We start from the raw sequence: 20876 nt of genomic DNA, 5'->3' as shown, positions 1-20876 counted from the left end.
CATGTTTGAAGGAGCCAGCAGGACAGATCTGCAACTTTAAGTTTCTGGGACATAGTAGGTATTTAATATGCAATTACAGAATTGAATTGGGTTAAATTAGAAATGTGGAAATGAAACTATGTCACGGGAAAAGCCTAGAAGAGAAGAAAGAGTGAACATGTAGGTGGGAACAGAAAGCCCCAACCAAGAGGGAGTAAGGTGGGTAGGTCAGTCCCCTAAATGGCTACAGACCCAGAAAAAGGGAGCCTAGGGGGAAAGTCCATTCACAGGCACAGGCTACTACTAGAAGCTTATCTCTTCTTCCTGCTCTCTAGGTTCAGATAAAAAAAAAGAAGTTCCACTGAGAATCAGCAACATGAACCCGAGACCCATTTCAGATTGGAAAAATCACATTACCCTCCACAGCCAGCCTAAAAATTAACATAAAAATTAAATGACAAGCTCGTGATGTCCCTGGGGCACCTGGCAGAGGCAAAAACTAAATCTGGAGGGACACAACCTCAGTTTAGTCCATAAGAGATTCTCAAAGCCACTGCGAAGAAAAGCTCACAATGAAAAATTACAAAACACACAATTGGATCATCTAACATGAGTGAAAGTCAGCAAACAGCAAACAGAAATATTAACCCAGACTATGGGATAATTTGATTATAAGGTAAGTATATTTCAAACTATTAAAGACAGAAATGAATTTTTTAAAAAAAGCTGTTTTTTAAAATGAATGGACCAATTTGAAAAACTACACAAACAGGATCTCAGTAAATAAAAAGCAAAGGCACTAAAATTAAAAACTCAACCAGTGCGTAGCTTAAACAATAAATTGAAAACAGCTGGAGTTAGATCTGAAGCAATTAAGCCAGGAAACGCAAAAGAAATAAAGAGAGACTAGAACTGCAAAGGCAGAGAGTTAAGAGGTATATGAATTGAATGAGAAAAATCAACAAATTGTAGAAACTTCAGAAAGAGAAAGAGAGACTAGGATAAAAGAAGTATTTGAAGAAATAACAGCCGAGAATATTCCATATGATATTGGTCCACATACTCATGAATCAAGACTCCCAAAAAGGATAAATAGAAATAAACTCACTCCAGACACATAATACTATTACAGAATCCAAATATAATGCTGTGATCTTAAAAGTAACCAGGAAGAAAAGACAGATTACCTACAAAATAAGAATTGAAGGAAGAACAATCTCCATCATAGAATAATAGAGACAACAGAACAGCTTTGCAAAATGCTGAGAAAAATACCCATCAGTTGACAGTGGGCTGAAAGAGTCCACCAGTCATAGACCCTCACCAAAGAGTACTGAAGAAAGAACTTGGAGAAGAAAACTGAAGCAAGAGGATTTTTTTTTTTTTTTTGAAGCAAGAGGATGTAGACACAAAGAAGCAATGATAAAGAGAATGGTAAAGAAGTTTGAAAATCTATTCAAGCATTGATTGTATAAATAATACATGGATTATGTAAATCTGTATAATACTGATTTGGGAATATAAAAAAGTGGAACTAAAATGCTACTTGTCAATAACACCTAAGGGGCCAGAGGTGCAGCTCAGTGGTAGGGCACTTGCCTAAGCCGCTGTGAGGACCTGAGTTTGATCTTCAGCACTGGGAAAAAAATAATAATAATAATGAATAATATTTTGAAAATAATATGTATGGTGGGAGAGGTAATCATTTCTCTGTGTTGCTCAGAAGGATTTAGATGCACGCTGCTAGCCCCAGACTCCTAGCCACAGCCCTACATTGCCTCCCAAATATGGAACATGCACTTGCCTCATAAATGTCCTTCCTTGCTATAAGCTCTGACTTAAGGTTAAGGTATAGATTGAATATCTCTTTCCAAAATGCCTGGGACCAGAAGTGTTTGAGGTTTTAGATTTTTTCAGATTTTGGAATATTTGCATATGCGTAATGAGATACCTTCAGGACGGCACTCATGACTAAACACAAAATTCATTTATATTTCATATATATTTCATACACATGGCCTAAGGCAATTTTATACAATATTTTTAATAATTTTGTGCATGAACCAAAGTTCTATGTATGGTGTGGAATTTTCTGTTTGTGATGTCATGTTGACTCTGAAAAATCTTTTAGATCTTGGAACATTTTGAATTCTAGATTTTCTGGGTTAGGGATGCTTGGTCTGCACTAAAAAGTTAATTTATCCATCTGGAAAAGGTTTATGAACCGTTAGTTGCTCCAATCAAGAAGCCAATGCCTGTGTATTCTAGCCACATGCATCATTTCCCAGATAGTAATCGTGACGCTAACATACTGCAAGCCACTCCTTCAGTATGTCATTACACATTATCCCATTTAATTTTTCACTAAACCTGCAAGGCAGGTTGCATGATGACTCAAACAAGAGAGATAACCTGCCCAAGGTCACCAGCCAGCAATCGCACGTCGCCTGTTGTTTCTAGGAAGCCAAGCTGCCTGTCAGAATGGAAGTTCTCCAGAACCTGCAGATTTAGCCTGGAAGAATCCCAACACGTGTCAAAGGGGACTCTTGAACAGATCTCTCTGCTGATTGCTGATTGAGTCTGTGGCGGGGCTGTGGGGGGGGGGAGGGGAGCGGGCACTATAGGTCTCCTTTCAGGCAAACTGTACCCACTCCTATCAGGGAACTCAAGGGATATCCGGTACAGGAAAGATCAGGTTATATAGAGAGAGAAAAGACAACACCTGGAGTTTGTGCAGGGAAGAGTCAGAGTAGAGGGTCCCAAAAGGAGAAAGCAATCACACCAACCTCCCGCCTTGAGGAAAGATAGGTGAAGTTCATGTACCACGAGACACAGAGGGAAAACATCAACTCACAGGGAGCACGGTGTTGTGGTTTGGGTATGAGGTTCCCCCCCTAAATCTCCTGGTACTGCAGGAGTATTCAGAGGTGGAATGAATAGATCAGGAGAGCTGTAACTTAGTTTTCTATTCAAATTTTAACGGACTGCCTGGGTGGTAGCTCTAGGCAGGTGGGCATGTCTAGAGGAGGTATGCTTTGAAAGAATGCATCCTCCTTGTGATCCCTACACCCTCTTTCCTCTGCTTCCTGACCCTACCATAAGCTGAGGAGCTTTCCTCTGTGATGGGCTGCCTTACCTTGGACCCAGAACAATGGAGGTGGCCAATCCATCTCCATGCCCACAGGGTCCTATCCGAAACTGACTGGTCATAGGTACGCAGCAAATGCTGGCTGAATGTCCATGTGACTAAGAAGAAGCCAGCCTCGTATCCAGCCATCCTCATATCCAGACTAATCATCCACTCCACAAGCATCTGTAAAGGGTTGGGTCCAGCTAGGACCCAACAGAGTCCCATTCCAGGTGGGCGGGACACCCTCAGGGCTCCTCAGCCACAAGAGGTTCTTAGCAACTCACACATCTGATCTGGTCTCCATGGACCCTCTGACTTTTTTTTATTATTTCTTTTTATTTTCATGGTCTAGGAAAGAAAATACTATGCATTTGTTTCTTATTAATTTACACTCAAATCATTAAAAACATTTCCCAAGAATCTTTAACATCCACCAAGCTCTTTTTTTTTTTTTTTTCGAACCTCCTGTAAGTCATTTTAGTACTCTTTTCCCAAGGAAGAGGAAAATGAACTTTTGCCAAGAATAAACTCTTTACTGTAATTTCAGCTCAGTTTTTTGAGTCCCAGGCTCATTAAACTCTCCAGCAGGGCTTAGACCAATGGAGAAAGGAAATTTTCCCCCAGCCCCAAGTCTCCAAATAATAGCTCAAGATTGTAACCAGCATGACTTTCCCACACATACAAAGCCAAACAAAACTGGGAAATAAAAATGAGATATATTTCCTCAAACTTGGCTTCTATCCCGCATCCAATGGGCCTCATCAAAGCCACCCAAGAGATCCTCAGGATTGCTCTAGTCCTGGGTGAAAAGTTTTCAGCAGAGGTACCTCAGCACCAAGATGATTGAAAACCCTCCATAGGGAATGCCCAGGCTCCATCAATACTTTGTTGTTCTGGAGGCTGCGAACAGGCAGGCAGTGCTGGTCACAGAGTCACCTGGGCCCACCACATCCACAGGCAGAATGATTCTAAGCCAGCACAAAGGAAAACTGTCCATGTCTGAAACAGGGAATTCTTCTTTGTGCATATACAAGGGAGCATGGCAGGGAAGTAAACCAACCATCCAAGATAGTACCAGTGCCAAAAGACAACCGGAAAGTAATGGGAAACTGTAGGTGATTTTGCAGGTGCAATTAGGTATCATATGATGTAATGAATACGGAGCTGAAACCATCCCTGGTTGGTGCATATTTAGTGTTATGGACCAAATGTTTATGCCTCCTCCCCAAATCCATATGTTGAAGTTCTAACTCTCCATGTGATGGTATTTAGAAATGGAGCCTTGGGAGTGAGTTAGTGTTAGAGAAGGTCATGAGGGTGTGGCCTTGTGATGGGATTAGTGCCCTTATTAGAAGAGACACTTCGTGAACACACACTGAGAAAGCGGCTGTCAGCAAGTCAAGGAGTAGATCCCTTGACTTTTGATTTTGCAACTTGCTCATCTTCTGCCTTTGTTTTCTGGTCCATTTCACTCCACTCAGTGAGAATGGCTTTCTCCCCTCAAATGCCCCCTCCTCATTGTCTACCATGATTTTAAAAACCTCTCCTCCTTCATAAAGCACTCAAATCATCTAGGTCTCTTTTCAGTATGTTTCAGGGGTGCTTCCCCCAGACTACAGCTAAAAGCTTTCCTTCCAACTTCCTCTGAAACCTACCAGTGCAGAGGTCTAGACTCTTCCCTTAGACGGTTGATTCTATAGCTCTGAGAATCTGTATTTTGGTCAAGGGCCACAGATACTTCTGGTGAGGGACAGCTGATGAGGTGGAAGCTATAAAGCCTTTAGAACCACATAGGCCTGACTTTATGTCCCAGCCTTGTCATTTATGAAATGTATGACCTCAGGCAGTTATTCAACCTTATTGAGACTTGATTTCCCCACACCAACATTACATTGGGAAAAAAAAGGAACCCTGGATTCACTGTGTTTATTGCTGGAATTAATACCCTATTTTTTCAGACAGGTATTGTGCACAAGAGATTTCCTGGGTCCTTCTATGTTCAGAAGTGTCTTTATTCTGCTTTTGTACAAAATTGGTTGCTATTTCAGTTGGGTATAAAACTCAAGATTCTGAATGAATATTGTATCCTTGTACTTTGAAGGCTTTGCTCCATTTCTTCCTATATCAATTTTGTTCATGAGAAGATTGATGTTATCTGGTTCTCATGTTTTTGTAGAAAAAGGTTTTTTCTTTACTTGGTTTTGTATTTTAGGAGCTCTTTCAATATGCATGGCCAGATGTGAGAATTTCTTTGGTTGCCCATTTGTTTTTGTCTTGTTTGGTATTTGCTCCACTCTTTCAACCTAAGGTTTCAGGTCCTATCTTTCTATTCCATAGTATTCTCAAATATTTTTGTTTAAATGTTGCCTTCCCTCCTCTTGTCACTTTTCCCCTCTTGAACATGCTTCAATTGCTTCAATTTCAGAACGTATCTCCATGTCTCTCAACTTATCTTTCATTTTCTATCTCATCATCCCTTTGGATTGCAGTCCAACTTGCTGCAATATATACACATTCCCTAGCTATCTTGTTTAATGCAGATCCTGAGTGTTTTTAACAAGCTTGTTGGTGGTACTGATGGCCCACACTTTGAGTAGCATGGCCCTAGAACATTTTCTCAGCTTAATATGATAACCCCAAGCCACTCTTCAGCTCAGCCTAGCCTACTATTCAATAGTAGGTTGGATTTCTCTTTCCCAAGATCTCTTAGTTTATTCTTTTTTTATATCTTACTGTTCTTGTTTGTAGATAGGTTACTCTCTTCTCTCTCAGGGAATAATAATATTACTCTTACACTTAATATTCTCATCTTTCTTTATTAAATCATTTCTCTGGGTATTATTTTCTATTCATATATTTATCTCCAATGCTGGTGTTCTTCTGATATTTCACGATTCTTAACTGTGTATTCTACCAATCTTGGTAGATGAGATGCAATTACACTCTCTGCTTCACAGTGTAAGAAGTCTGCCTCAGGGCAGATGTAGGAGTTTTTCTGTGAGGAAGGAAGATCAGGAAGTATCATCAGGAGAGGATACCCCTATATCTCTTTTTCTAAATTTTGGTAACCGTGTTTGTTGTGAGTTGAACAGTGTCCCTTCAAAATTCTTATGTTGAAGTAGTAACTCCAAGTACTTCAAAATGTGACTTTATTTAGAAATAAGGTTATTATTGATGCAATTAGTTAAAATGAGGCCATACTAAAGTAGGTTGGGCCCCTAATCCCTAATGACTAGCATCCTTATAAGGGGAAATTTGGACAAAGACATGTACACAGGGAAAAGTCCATGTAAAGATAAAAGCAGAGATCAGGCTTACGGAAGCCAAGGAATACCAAAGATTGTCAGCATACCATCAGAAGCTAGGATAGAATGTTATGGTTTTGATACAAGATATCCTCCAAAAATCTCCTGATAATGCAGGAATATTCAGAGGAGAAATTATCAAACTTTGAGAGCTGAAACCTAATCAGTCCATCCTAGATTGATCTAGAATTGCATGATAACTGTAGGTAGGTGGAGCATGACTAGAGGAGGTGGGTCACTGGGGTGTGCCCTGGAAGGGTACATTTTCCCTATGGCTCCTTCCTCTTTGTCTCTCTGCTTCACAGAGAGATGAGCATCATTCCCTGGTGCAGAGAAATAGAATCAGCAGACCATGAGCTGAACCTCTGAAACCGTTAGCTCTAAATAAACTTTTCCTCCTCTAAGTTGTTCTTGTCAAGTATGGGGTCACAGAAATGAAAACAGACTCAGACAGAGTAGCATGGGACAGATTCTTCATCATCCCTCAGAGGAACAAACCCTGCCCACAACTAGATCTCAGTCTTCCATTCCCCTGAACCATGAGACAGTAAACTGCTGTTTAAGCATTCCAACCTGTGGTGCTTTGCTAGGGCATCCCCAGAACTCTAATATGCTGTTCTACCCAAGCCCCTACCTACATCGGGGGCACTAGCTGGAGTCAGATACCCCATCACTGGTGCACGCACCAAGAGGAGGCAGACAGCCCAGAGATTGGCCCCCGGATTCAGCCGCTGGGACATCCCAACAGACCCCCTTGGGGTGCACCTGTGCCCTGCCCTCTCCAGGTCTGCACCCCTCCATACCTATCCATCATCTCTAGCACTCTTCCCCAACCTACCTGCACATGGGAATCGGCCACATAGCCCTATTTCCCTCTTGAAACACCTCCTGTGTTATTTCCTCTTTTCAAGGATTCTTGACAATTTCTGATCCTCAACAGTTCTCATCTTCGTTTTTTATCACAGCTGTGTATTTATTTTATTCCCTTTAAAATACCTTTATTTATAATTTCTCTTGGGGGAAACTTATGCTTGGTCTACCATCATGAAGCAGCTGTTGGAAATTATTTCCATAGGAGACACTTAGATTGAGAACTAATTAAATAAGACATTGGAAAGCACTTTGGAAAATGCAAAGGTGTTATCCCAACACTGATCCAAGTTCTCCAATATAACTCAGCCTTATAAAATGCAAAACATAGACATCCCTTGGTAACCGTGGGAGGTTGGTTTCAGGACCGCCACTTACCCTTTAAGGATACCAAAATCCACAGGTGCTCAAGTTCTTTACATACAAAGGTGCAGGGTTTGCATGTAGCCTTTGCACACACACCCATGCTTTTAAACATATGGGGGGGGGGGTGCGGACCACAGCCACTAAGGAGTTCTGTCCTGCACAGGGGATATCCCCTCCAGGTGCCTGAGAAAGGCAGCTCCCCAGCCCAAAGCCCCAGTCTGGGCCCCTCAGCGGTTTGAACCCAGGGGTACTCTAGATTATACACAATACCTAGATTATTCACAATGCCCACTCCAATGTAAGTCATATGAATAGCTGTTATGCTACATTTTTTTACAGAATGATGACAAGTCTGTACATGTTCAGTACACACACAACTTTTTCTGGAAATTTTCTACCTATGATTTGTTGAATTCGTAGATGCAGAACCTGTGGGTACAGAGAACCAACCGTATTTTTCTTTTCCAGCACGATGCAGGTTGGAAGGACTGAGTCAGCAATGGAAGACTATATTTGGGGCCTGTTCTTGGGTAGTGGGTAAGGATAACCCAACCATCCCTACTCCCTGCCGTCTGTGTGCCTGAGATAGAGTGGGGGCATCACTAATGTCTTGGCCCCAGAAGGACAACCACTGCTTTGTGCCTGGGCCCCCTATGACCTAGATTCTTAGACACTCAAATGAACTTCAGTAGAAACTACCACTCAATCCACAGACAGCTGGGGACCGAATGTTGTCCCCTTTGCCCTTTAACACCCCAGAGCACCCTCTTCCAACACACACACAGGGTGCCTGTTTTCAACTCATTTCCTAACAGGAAAAACTAACTTTGGAAATGTAGGCATATTGCAGATCATAAATGAATCATGACACCAATTCACTTAGATATGATCAGCAAATTGGAGAGACAGAGAAGGATGGAACAGTGCTTGCCTATCTCCCCTCTGTTTGAGGCCCACCTTGGTTTTCTGAGTTGACACTGTGGTTCTTGGGCCATAGGGGGTTCATGCACCTAACCCTCAGCACCCCTTCCTTTGAATTAGGCAGAGCAACGTAAGCATGGGACCTTCCTCTATAGGCCATCTGACCAGTGGTCTTGAAGGTGAGGTGGGACCAGCAAGCTCTGGTCATATGTGGAGTCCATTTTGCTCCTCTCCAAGAATCCAGTGAACTGTGGCATGATTCTTGGTGCAGCCTCAGTCTTTAAGTAAGGACACAGCTGTACCACGTACGTGGAGTGGAGGTGATCCCCTCTTACTCAGAGGCCTTAATATTGGAGCCAACGGTGGGGAAGGTCCATAGGAAAGACGAGTGCTGGCTAAATCGTTTGCTCTTTCTCTGGACACCCAGCCAGACTTGCCTCCCTGCAGACAGTGGGTGCTGAAATCCTGCATGCTGATCAGTACTCAGTCCTCCCTGGACAACACAGAAGCTGCCGGGTGGAAATGACTGCAGAACCAGGTGGAAGGCCAGGGGCCTCTGCTAATCCAAATGCCACTGGGGAAGCAGAGAGGGGATCAGGGGTTACTCAGAGGTACAGAATGGAAAATGGGGAGATGTTGGTCAAGGGATACAAGCTCTCAATTACAAAATAAGTAACTTCTGGGGGCCTTACGTACAGCTTGGCGGTAGTGAATAATACTGGTTTTGTTGTAGTTTGCAATACTGAGGTTTGAATCTAGGGATGCCCTGCTGCTGAGCTATGTGCCCAGCCCCCTTTTTTCATTTTATTTTGAGACAGGGTCTCATTAAGTTGCTGTGACTGGCCTCAAACCTGTGATCCTCTTGCCTCAGCCTCCCAAGTTGCTAGGATTGCAGGGTACCCCACCAGGCCAGGCTAATAATACTGTCCTGTTGACTTGAAGTTCACTAAGACCGTAGACCTTCAGCAACCTCACCACAAAGAAAAAGTTGACTATGTGAGGTGACCGATGGGTTAGTGAAGTTGATTGTGGCAATCCCAGCAGTCACTAAAATGAGGGTGTTCCTTAGATACCAACCTGTATCCGTCCCCAAGATATATTGAGGAGTGAAAAAAAGCAAGGTGCGGCCATTTGAGTGTAGAGAATAGGGCAAAAAGAAAATATCAACTTGTGTAGAACAGATATTTCTGGAAGCATGCACAAGAAATCAATCAGTAACCGTGGTCCTGGGGAAGGGGCATTCAGGTAAGAAGGGGGCTTTCATGGACTTCCCAATTTCTCTGAGTTGGTTTTACCACATCTGGGTATTATCTATTCAAGATGAAACACATTCAATTTTTAAATATAAACATGTAAATTATGTAAAAATACACCTGAAAATTTCAACAAGATAAATATAAAATAAACTGATCCTCTGAAGTATTTATTTTATAATACAGAAACATTTATAATTTAAACGATATCTATCAAAATGCACTTTAAACAACATTTTTTTCAATGAGAAAACTTACACTGGAAGGGATGCATAAATAAATTGTTCAGTAGAATGAGTCACACATTTTTAAGATAAAATCAAGGGCATGCTCTGAGAAAACACTTCCTCCCTCCTGGCAGCACCCTACCACCACCCACACACTTAGTGAGCGCCACCCCCAGGCCTGAGCTCAGCTCTGGGCTCTGAGCCCCCCACAATCCCCTCTCCGCCTCCTCCAGCCTACTGAGCCCTGCACCCAAGCCCACCCCAAGCCCACCTGTGTTGACACAGCTTTTCTCACCTGTTTGTTCAACCCAAACCACTGAGGGGCTCAGTTAGCACATCCAACTGGCCTTTTGTTTTGTTTGTGTAAAAAAATACATGAGATTCTGGGCCCAAAGGGCAAACACAAGTAGGACTCACAATGTTAACAACTGCTAAATGAGTTAAGGGCTCTTTCCTATCAGGTGCTGTTGGAAGCAATTTGCATGTATTAACTAACCTCTGTGATTCTGAGAATCCTAGGTCCTGGTGAGAAAACCCAGGCCCAGAAGGGTCAGGTAATGTCCACAAGAGCACACCATTAGTGAGAGGCAGAGCCCAACCCAGTCTTGGGCCAGTGTTCTGAAAAAGAGATAGCCAGTCCCTGGGTCACCGTTGTGAGCCTTGTGGTCAGCCCGTTTTTAAATCTTAACCTGTAAGAAGCTGTGCACCCTCGAGCAAGTTTCTCATCCTCTCTGGACTTTGGTCCTGTCATCCAAGAGGTGGGAAATAGGATAGGTCTTTGTTCAGATTACTGTGGGAACTCTGGCAAACCGACCTAGTCCCCAGCAACTGGGAGGATAATTGGTCGTTTCTGTAGGAGCTCCCAGTACAGGGCCTGGAGGAGAGGCTCCCTGGACTCAGGGGCCCACATAGGCCTGCCCCCAAGCTCAGCATGGGAATGGTGTCCATCTGGGTGCTGCCCTGGGCCATACTCATGCCACCTGTCCCCAGTTCACTTCCTGGGACCGGGCCCAGGATTCCACTGAGATGAGCACCATCTCCAAAAGCTCACCAGCTTGGCCTTAACAGGGACAGACCCCCAGGCTATTGTTGAGGTCAAGGTCCAGGGGTTCATCATCCTCTTGGGGTCCTGACCTGTCTCAACTGGTCCTGGGCCCACAGTTGGGTGGTTGGACCCTTGCACATATTTGGGACCCTCATGGGATGATGTATCTCTGTGTGGGAGGAAGAAGAGGAGGATCAGGGCCCACTAGTTTCCCAGAGAGACTTATGGCATGGTGGCCCTGGAGCAGGCAATGTCACAGAGAAGGCAAACTGGACTCGGGGTGACACGGCCACATCCTGCTCTGGTTTGGATGTGGTTCATCTCCACCAAAATTCATGTTGAAATGTGGTTGCCCATATAGCAGTACTAAGAGGTGGTGAGAACTTTACAGACTAATTAGGCCACGGGGCGCTACCTTCATGAAACCATTCTGTATTGCCCATGTGTCTAAATTTACCCTGAAGTCTTATGTCAAAGGCTGGGTCCCCAGTTGATGGTGCTCATGAGAGATGGTGGGAGTTTTAGGAGGAGGTGTTTAGTTGGAGGAAGAAGGTCATTTGGGGATTGCCTTGCAAGAGAAGTGTTTAGTAGGAGGAAGAAGGTCATTTGGGGCATGCCCTGCAAGGGAGGTGTTTAATAGGAAGAAGAAGGTCATTTGGGGCATACCCTGCAAGGGAGGTGTTTAGTTGGAGGAAGAAGGTCATTTGGGGCATGCCCTGTAAGGGAAGTGTTTAGTTGGAGAAAGAAGGTCATTTGGGGCATGCCCATGTTTCAGCTGCCATGAGGACCACCCTGTGCTCCCCACCATGATGACCTGCCTCACAACAGGCCCAAAAGTAATGGAGCTGGCTGACCAAGGACTGACACCTCAGAAACCATGAGCCAAAAGGAACCTTTCTTCCTTTTACTTTTGTCTATTTCAAGTATTTCACCTTAGGGATGACTCACTCACCCTGAAAGTAGGTTCATTCTTATAGGAGCAGGTTGTTATGAAGATGGTCAGTTCCTCTTCCACACACATCTGCTTGCCCTTCTGCTTTCTTCCCCCACATTATGATGCAGCATAAAGAGATCACCAGATGTGGGGAGTTCTTGAACTTCCCAACCTCCAGAACTGTGAGCAAAAATAAACCTATTTTCTGGGACTGATGATGTGGCTCAGTGGTAGAGTACTTGCCTAGCATGCATAAGGCCCAGTATTCAATCACCAGCACCACCAAATAAAAAAGCCCAACCTCTTTTCTTTATAAATTACCATGGCTCATGTATTCTCTTATAGTAACAGAAAATGGACTAAGATAAACTTCAAAGAGGAGTAATCCTTTTGCACACTTATTCTGATGAATTAGGAGTCAGCTGGGATCCCTGATGTTCTCCAGACTCTCTACAGATCTCAGAGCCCTGTTAGAGTGGGAAGGTCCCCCCTTAAATGTTCCAGATAGGAGCACAAGCTCCCAGCTGGGATCCAGGAGCTCACAGTGGCCCACTGTGCTCCTTCTACTATAGTAGCAGGGGTCCCTGGTGTCTTCCTGTTCACCCTACCATGTGATATCACCACCCCCACTGCTGAGTGTCTGGGGATCACAGAACCCCTCTCCCAGGGACACCTGCATCAGAGACACAGCCAAGCCTCCCACCATGCAGGCAGGTGAAGTTCGATGGGCAAGACTCCCGACAGAGAAGAGGGGACTCCTAGATGGCCACATTCACTCAAGTGTGCATAACCAACAGCTCAGCTGGGGGGGATTGCAAGAGTGGGAGAGAGGAGGAACAGAAATTGTCCCCAGCCTGGGAGGTAGGAGAGGCTCCCATGGGGCAGGAGGCTGAGGACACCCAGGGGCTCAGCACCCAAGTGAACTATGCAAAGCACAAGTGCTGAAGAGCACCACGGACAACCCTTGGGCTCAGCCCAGCGGCCCCACACCTGCAGAGGTGACAGGTGTGCGAGTCAGCTTCTCATCACTGTGACCAAAACACCTGGAGAACAGGTCAGAAGGGGAAAGTTTATTCTGGATCATGACTTCAGAGGTTCCGTCCATGATCACTCCATTCCATTGCTCTGGGCCCAGGCGAGGCAAAACCTCATGGCAGAAGGGCATGACAGACTTTCAAGAGCTGTTTGAAGAGTTTGGGGCTGGGCCTTTTGTTTGTTTATTTATTTGTTTGTACATACTGGGGATGGAATCCAGGTGCATTTTACAACTAAGCTACACCCCCAGTGCTTTTTATTTTTATTTTATTTTTTGAACCAGGGTATCACTAAGTTGTCCATACAGGCCTCAAGCTTGGGATCCTCCTGCCTCAGCCTCCAAATTTCTGGGATTACAGACATGCGCCATCATGTCCAGCTAAATGAGTTTCTAATAACACAGACAAATGCTGTTTACAGCCTTGTCTTAGTCCATTTTCTGTTGCTATCGCAAAACACTTGAGACTGGATAATTTACAAACAATTGAAGTTTATTTGGCTCACTTTCTGGAGGCTGGGAAGTCCAAGGTCAAAGAGCTCTATCACATACCTATAATCCCAGTGGTTCAAGAGGCTGAGGCAGGAGGATCGTGAGTTCAAAGCCAACCTCAGCAAAATGAGACACTAAGCAGCTCAGTGAGAGCCTGTCTCTAAATAAAATACAAAATAGAGCTAGGGATGTGGCTCAATGGCTGGGTACCCCTGAGTTCAATCCCCAGGACCCCTCATGTCCCCTCAAAAAATAAAGGCTGTATTTGGTGAGGGCTTTCTTTGCTACATCATGACATGGCATCACATGGCAGGAGAGCAACTGAGCTAGCTCAGATCTCTCTTCCTCTTATTAAGCCACTCATCCCACCAGGGTGGAGGGGGGCACCCTCATGACCTCAATTAACCCTAATCACCTCTTAAAGACCCCTCTTCTAAATACCACTCACATATGAATTTTAGGATTAAATTTCCAACACATGGACTTTGGGGAGATGCATTAAACCATAGCAATGTCTTATGCTCTTTTCCCTACACACATGTCTACCAGCTGTTTGCAGCAAACCCTCAGCAGGATAAAGGGGACCAGAGAGGCTGGGCTGACCTCCAATGAGTTTCTCTCCCAAATCTCCCACATTTTCTTGTCTTCCCTGGACCCCTCTCTGGTGACATCTGCCTAACTCAGGAATATGATCCTCTACACAACCCTTCTGCAAGTTTAGGGAGGGACTTCAAGCTATAAAGAAGAAGGCCCTCCAGGGTCCCCATCCATCCCTCAGTCAGCCACTGAAGGCAAACATTTACTCAAGATGTGCTGCGTGGGCCCCAGCCTAGCCAGACACCAACCACGGGACTTCAGACGAGGCTTTGAACCAAACCCAGTCCCAAGGCACAGAGAGAGAGGGGCCCATCAACAACCCAATCCCCCAAAGGCTGGTGGGAAGTATTCTCTGTGAATTCCAACCACATGGCAAATGAAGTTCTATTTAGCCTCTTTCAAAAATATTTTCCTCTTTTCATTTAATAAAAACTGGAGCTGTGCCCTTGTTCCTAGACAGGCTGGGCACAGCTCAGGGAAGGGAGAGTGAGCCACCTTCTTCCACCAACCAAGCTGCAGAACTGCAGGCTTGTCTCTGGAGGGCAGGTGTCCCTGATGGCTGCGAGGACATCCATACGGACAGAAGAAAAAAAGAAATGCCTAGGCAGAAAGGGAACGAGGTCAGGAGGGATCGGCCAGAGGGAGATCATGGCAGTGTGAGAGCGCTCCTTTCAACCAAGACCAAGATGTGGTTGGCACCCGTGGCTTTCATTGGTCCTTTGCGCCTCCCTCGCCTTCTGAGAACGTGTGAGGCAGAGCCACAGGAGCACAAAAGGAGACAAGTAGAAAGCCATGCTGTCCCTGGAGCCCAGTCCTGAGCGCAGGCCCTCCATCTCACCCAGGAGACATCCCCACAGTCTTCCCGCTCCTTCTGGCCAGACTGCTTTCCCATGCCAGGGTGATGCCTCCAGATCCCATGAAAAGGCCGGTCTTTACTCCTGTTCTCCAGGTGCCTGGTGCCACCCTCTCTGGAACAGGGACAGCTCCAGGTCCTCCTCTTATTTACCCTTCAGCAGCAATAAACAAGATGGTGCCCACCCCCTCCTGAAAGCACATGAATCTCTAGGCATCTGGAAAGCAGTTCTCCTCCTCCGCTCCAACACGCCCAGCCAGCTGCTTTGATGATACCTCAGAGCTGCATCCCTCACCAGGAGCCACCTCATTCGAGCTGGCACCCTCCTCCAGGGTTGGTCTGCAGGCCTGGCATGGGGGATCCATAAGGCCCAGCCTCCACGCAGGATGGCACTGAGGCCCATCCATGCCCAGGGTGCTGTGGGAGGGGCAGAGTCCTCAGCTCAGCCTCTCAGTGCCTCCTGCTGCCTATCTCCCTGAGTTGTACCTTCTGGAATCACTCCCAGGCAACATCCTCGCCCAGTTCTCCAGCTCAGAATCTGTTTCCAGGGAACCCAGTCTAGGATGGCTGGCTCTGGGAGTGGTCCTGGGAGGCAGATTCTGAAGTGGGATTTTGGAGCCAGCTCTCACCAGCCCACGCAACAGGGACCCATCACTGGAGGGAGAAGGAGAGTCCCAGCATGCCGTATTGGCACAAAGAGCGAATTGTACTCGGTGGTGAGCAGGGACCAGTGACCTGCGGAAGAGGATCAATGGGCCAACGCAGTATCCCTGGTCCTGAGCGCCCTGGTGACAAGGACTGGGAAACAGGGTGGAGCCTGCTGAAGTCAATGACTAACTGAAGAACCAAAAGTACTGGCCCGCATGATGCACTACCCATTCAAAGCAAAATGAATGGGTGAGATATATATATATATATATATATATATATATATATGTATGTATTAGCGCACACCTATAATCCCAGGGACTTGGGAGGCTGAGGCAGGAGGATCAAGGCCAGCCTGGGCAATTTAGCGAGACCCTGTCTCAAAATAGAAAATATAAAGGGCTGGAGATGTGGCTCTGTGTTAGAGTACCCCTGGGTGCATCCCCAGTGCCCCCCCCCAAAAAAAAAATAAGTGAAAGCTAAAGGCCCTGCTCATCAGCCTGTAGGAAGGCCCTTATCTGCAGCCAAGAACCAGGAGTGGAGGTAGAGCTCAGGACCTGACTGTGCCAACACTGCATTTCAGAGACCATGGAATTCCTAGCCCTGGAAGGTGCCCCACTCCAAAACCAGGGTCGCAGTATATTAAGAGTATGACACAAGACTTGGGATGCAGACACCTACAGGTGCAACTCCCTGATGTCTGAACCCACTGAGAAGAGAAGGCAGAGCAGCCCAGTAGCCCTGCTTGAGTGAAGACCCTGCAGCAGCTAAGCTGACAGGAACCATCAGAGACAAGAATACTCCCCTGAGAATGTGCCCCACCTCCCTCCTGCCCAGGCACCAGCACCCCACCTGGCACAGCTTTGATGGGGAAAGTGCCAGGCCTTCGAGAGAAACAAAGAAATTGTAATACCTTGATCCCCTGTACCCAAAGAGCTGCAGAGCCAGCCAATGCCCAGCAAGAATTCAGGAAACAGGGGGTCGAGCTGAAAGGGAGAAGTTGGATAAGGGAGGAAGTGCTAATACAGGAGAGATTTAGCATCCTGCAAGCACCCTGGGCACAGAGCTGACACTCAGGGATCCTGGATGTCCAGAAGCAGTGGACCCCACTCAGAGAAGCATAAATGCCCCAGTTGCCTTGGCAGAGAGTGCAAGCCGAGTAAAGGCTCCAAGAAGGAGGGCCCCTCGAGCTGACGGACTGTGTAGGAAGGAAATCCACCAGGGGCCCACGTCTCCCAGAGGGCTTGGGAACACCCATCCACTAATGAGAAGAACCAGATGGTAGATGGCCCCTGGGGCCCTGAGCAGCAGCATGCCGGGCTGGCAGCAGGAGATGCTTCTGGAGAAGGAGCCTCCTGAATAACAGGAAGCAGGGGGCTGTCAAGCCAAGGCAGGTGGCATTGCCTAACAGTCAGAGTCAGGTGCGTGAGAGCGTAATGAGCAATAAGAGCCAGGTGGCAGCTGGTGGCAGGGCCCAACTGGCAGATAGCTACGGAGATGGTTGCAGAATGTAGAGTTCCCAGGGGCAAGAGTGGCTGAGAATCGGTGACTTGCTAATTTATACAATCAGAATCAATCCAGGTTAGAAGGTGCTATGGTTTGACGGTGCTTCCTTCAAAATTCAGGTGTTACCAATGTATTACCAATGCATTAAGAGGTGGCGACTTCAAGAGGGGATAAGGATCTGGGCACAGTGGTGCACGCCTGTCATCCCAGCTACTTTGGAGGCTGAGGCAAGTTCATTCTCCAGCCTCAGCAACTTAGCAAGACTCTTGTCTCCAAATAACAAAATAAAATGAGGGCTGGGGATATAGCTCAGGAGTAAAGCTACCCTGGATTCAATCACCATTACTGAAAAACTTTTTAAAAAAGAAGTTCTGGGGAGACCATAAAGGCTCCTTCCTCATGATTGACATTAGAGCCCTTTAGAGAAGGGCTCCATAGGAGGAATATGTTCTTTCTTGGCCTCCATTTCCTGCTATGTGAGGACACAGTGTCCCTTCCCCAGAGGGATCAGCATGAAGGAATCCTCTTGGAATAGACAGCAATCCTTAACAGACACTGACACCACCAGCACCTTGACCTTGAACTTCTCAGCTTCCAGAAGTGTGAGATTTAAATTTCTATTATTTATAAATCACCCAGTCTTGGGTATTTTATTAGTAGCCCAAATGAACTGAGACAGAATATCAGAATACTGAGGGGAAAAGAAAAAAAAAAAAAAAGAAGAAGCATCAGGACCTAAGTAATCCCACTGGAGAAGAGGGTGGGACCCCGGGAGTGAGGCCCTTGCAATGCTGTGGAAAGGATCCTCAGTAATATTTCTCAGTCCACTCCCACAAAGTTCTACAGCCATTTCCTTGGTCACTGTGTGCTGGGGAAATGGGAATGCCCAAACCCTTCAGGGGTTGTTAAAGTCTGACTCTGGGATGTCACATGCCACCATGTTTTTTACTTTGTTAGAGTTCAGGGTTGAGGAACCGGGTGTCTGTGGAGTCCCAGCCCAGCCCAGGTTCAATGGGCCCGCTGGGTCCCTGGACAGGCCTTTTGTCTCTCCCACTGCTGCTTGACCTGAGACTTGGAGGGCCCATATCTATTCCTGAAGCCCTGTCTTCTTTCCCAAGTTCTCCTCTGCTTCCACCCAGGCCTACGTGTGAACTGGTTGCCAAATATGTCTGCCAGCCCAGACCTCTCTCCAGGCTCTGATCGGCATCTCAAACATAACCTATCCCAAATGGCTCCTCTCTCCCCCATCCCTGTTTTCCATGCACAATGAGCCACTGCCCTTGTGGTCCCCCGGTCAGGATGCTGGGAGTTATCCCTCAGTCCCCTGACTCTTGCCCTCAACCTCCAAGTCTATCCCTTCACCCAGCTGCGTCCCTTCCTGGACCAGGCTCCTCCTGACCATCTGGGTTTCCTGTGTCCACATCTTAAGGAAGCCTGTATCCACCACCTCCTTCCCTAACAGACCCTTCCATGGGCCCCTCAGACCCTAGTCTACTTTCTATTGCTACAGTTGAATACTTCAGAATTGGTAATTTATAAAGAATAAAGATTGATTCAGCTCATGATTCTGAAGGACTAAGGTCCAGGGGCCATATCTGGTTTGAGTCCTCTTGCTGGTGGGGACACTGCAAAGTCCAGAGGCAGAACAGGGCATCACACCACAAGACAGAGCAAGCTGGCCAGCGAGCATGGCTTTTATACCAAAGCCACTTCCTGGACCATCTGAAATTCATTAATGTGGATTAATCTGTTCATACTCTCATGGCCCGATCACCTCTGGGAGGTCTCACCTCTCAAATACCATTAGCACAGAAACTTGGGGATGGAGTTTCCAACACATGAAATGTGGGGAGCACATTCAAACCGTAGCTGTTCCCAGCATATGGAGTGAGATCCAAAGGTAGGGGTTTCTTTCTTTCTTTCTTTTAATATTTTTTTAGTTGTAGATGGACACAAGACCTTTATTTTATTTATTTATTTTTATGTGCTTCCGAGGCTCAACCCCAGGGCTTCACACAGGCCAGGTGCGAGCACTCTACCACTGAGCCACAACCCCAGGCCAAAGGTGGGGGTTTCTTACAAAGACCTAACTGGCCACGCTTCACACACTGCCTACTCCGGGCAGGACTGTGTATTAACTGAATATTGGACTGCCCTTGATAAAGGCCCGAAGGCCCGTTCTTTTCCATGTCCTGGATCCCTGCTACTTCTCTCTGTTCCTTCTCCCCAGCCTCAAGAACCACAGCTTTTGAGGCTCCATCTCTCTGATTCTGGGGAATGAAGGAGTGGGCATGGATGGTCTCCCCATTTCGACAGTAAAAGGTGCTCAAAGAGGACAATACTGTAGTCCAAGAAAAGACTCTCTAATGGTGGTGGAGTTTCTGGCAAAAAGTCAGGGCCGTGAGAGAGAGTCAAGTACTAACGGCCAAAAAATTGTTTCTATATTTTGTCTCCAAGAATTAACATGGGCACCAAATTCATAGCTGTTTAAAAGACTTGGCCTTAACATGCCCCCAAACACTCCCTGATCATCTCTACCACTACATTATTCTAAAGTAGCTTATGCATTATCAGCTAACCTCCGCTTCTCTCTCTTAAATTGTGACTCTTCTGTGTGCAGGAGTAGGACTGATTATTCTCCGAATCTTTAACCTCCAGCCGCTGAGGAAACTCAGGAGTTAAAAGAGCCGGATGAGACGGCGCACACCTGTAATCCCAGAGGCTCGGGAGGCTGAGGCAGGAGGATCGTGGGTTCAAAGCCAGCCTCAGCCAAAGCAAGGCACTGAGCAACTCAGTGAGACCCCTGGATTAAAATACAAAATAGGGCTGGGGATGTGGCTCAGTGTTTGAGTGCTCCGGTACCCCTCCCAAAAAAGTGATGGGACAGAGGTGCAGTCTCTGGGGTACCCTCCCAGCACTGAATGTATGTGCCTATTGCTTCTCCACAGGACCAGGGGGCCAATGGCCTTGTGTCTGTCTCTGCTGCCAGGCCAGGAGCTCTAGGGCAGCTTGCTCAGGTCAGCCTGGCTTCTGCCTGACACCAGCTTGCGACCTGGCTCCTAAAAAGTGCCTGGTGAGATCTGGCTGGCTGAGGTCCTACCCAGGTGGGTAAGAAATACTCCCTTCCCTGAGTCTTCCTTTGGAAAATATATTTAGTAACTTCTAAACAAATCACACGGTACTCTCCCAGTTTTATTTGTTTAGTTAAATTAATTCTATTTTAATATTTCCATTAGCCATTTAATTTATTCTAAAACCCGGCACTGCAAAGTAATAAAACCTCTCAAATATTGACAGACAGTAAAGTAAATGTCATCCAGCTACAACCATCTGTTTTTTTTTTTTTTTTTTTTTCCTCCAGAAATTCCTCAAGATGGAGAACATGCCACGATCATTGATTTATGGGCCAGGCCGGGCCCCTGGCATCCACTGACAACACTCCTCCTGCCCAGACCCAGGCTGCTGGGTGTGAGACTCTGGAGTCTACAGGGTGAGAGAGAAGGGTGGCAAGAGCCTGGGGCGGGCAGATGAGAAATCTACACAGCAAACAGAAATGGAATCCCAGTTTTTAAAAATGGATAAGCTGGCTTGAAATTCAAACACTTGCTGTTTTCCAGCCCCGTGCCCCGGTGCCAATAACCTTCTAGTGTCCCTTGGCAGCCGGGCCCAGAAGCCACATACCTCTCCCAGCCTCCTCTCCCCTGCACCACCTGTCCC

Source organism: Marmota marmota, unplaced genomic scaffold (genome assembly GCF_001458135.2).
Source record: "Marmota marmota marmota unplaced genomic scaffold, marMar, whole genome shotgun sequence".
NCBI lineage: Eukaryota > Metazoa > Chordata > Mammalia > Rodentia > Sciuridae > Marmota > Marmota marmota.
Note: the sequence above shows the minus strand (reverse complement) of the source record.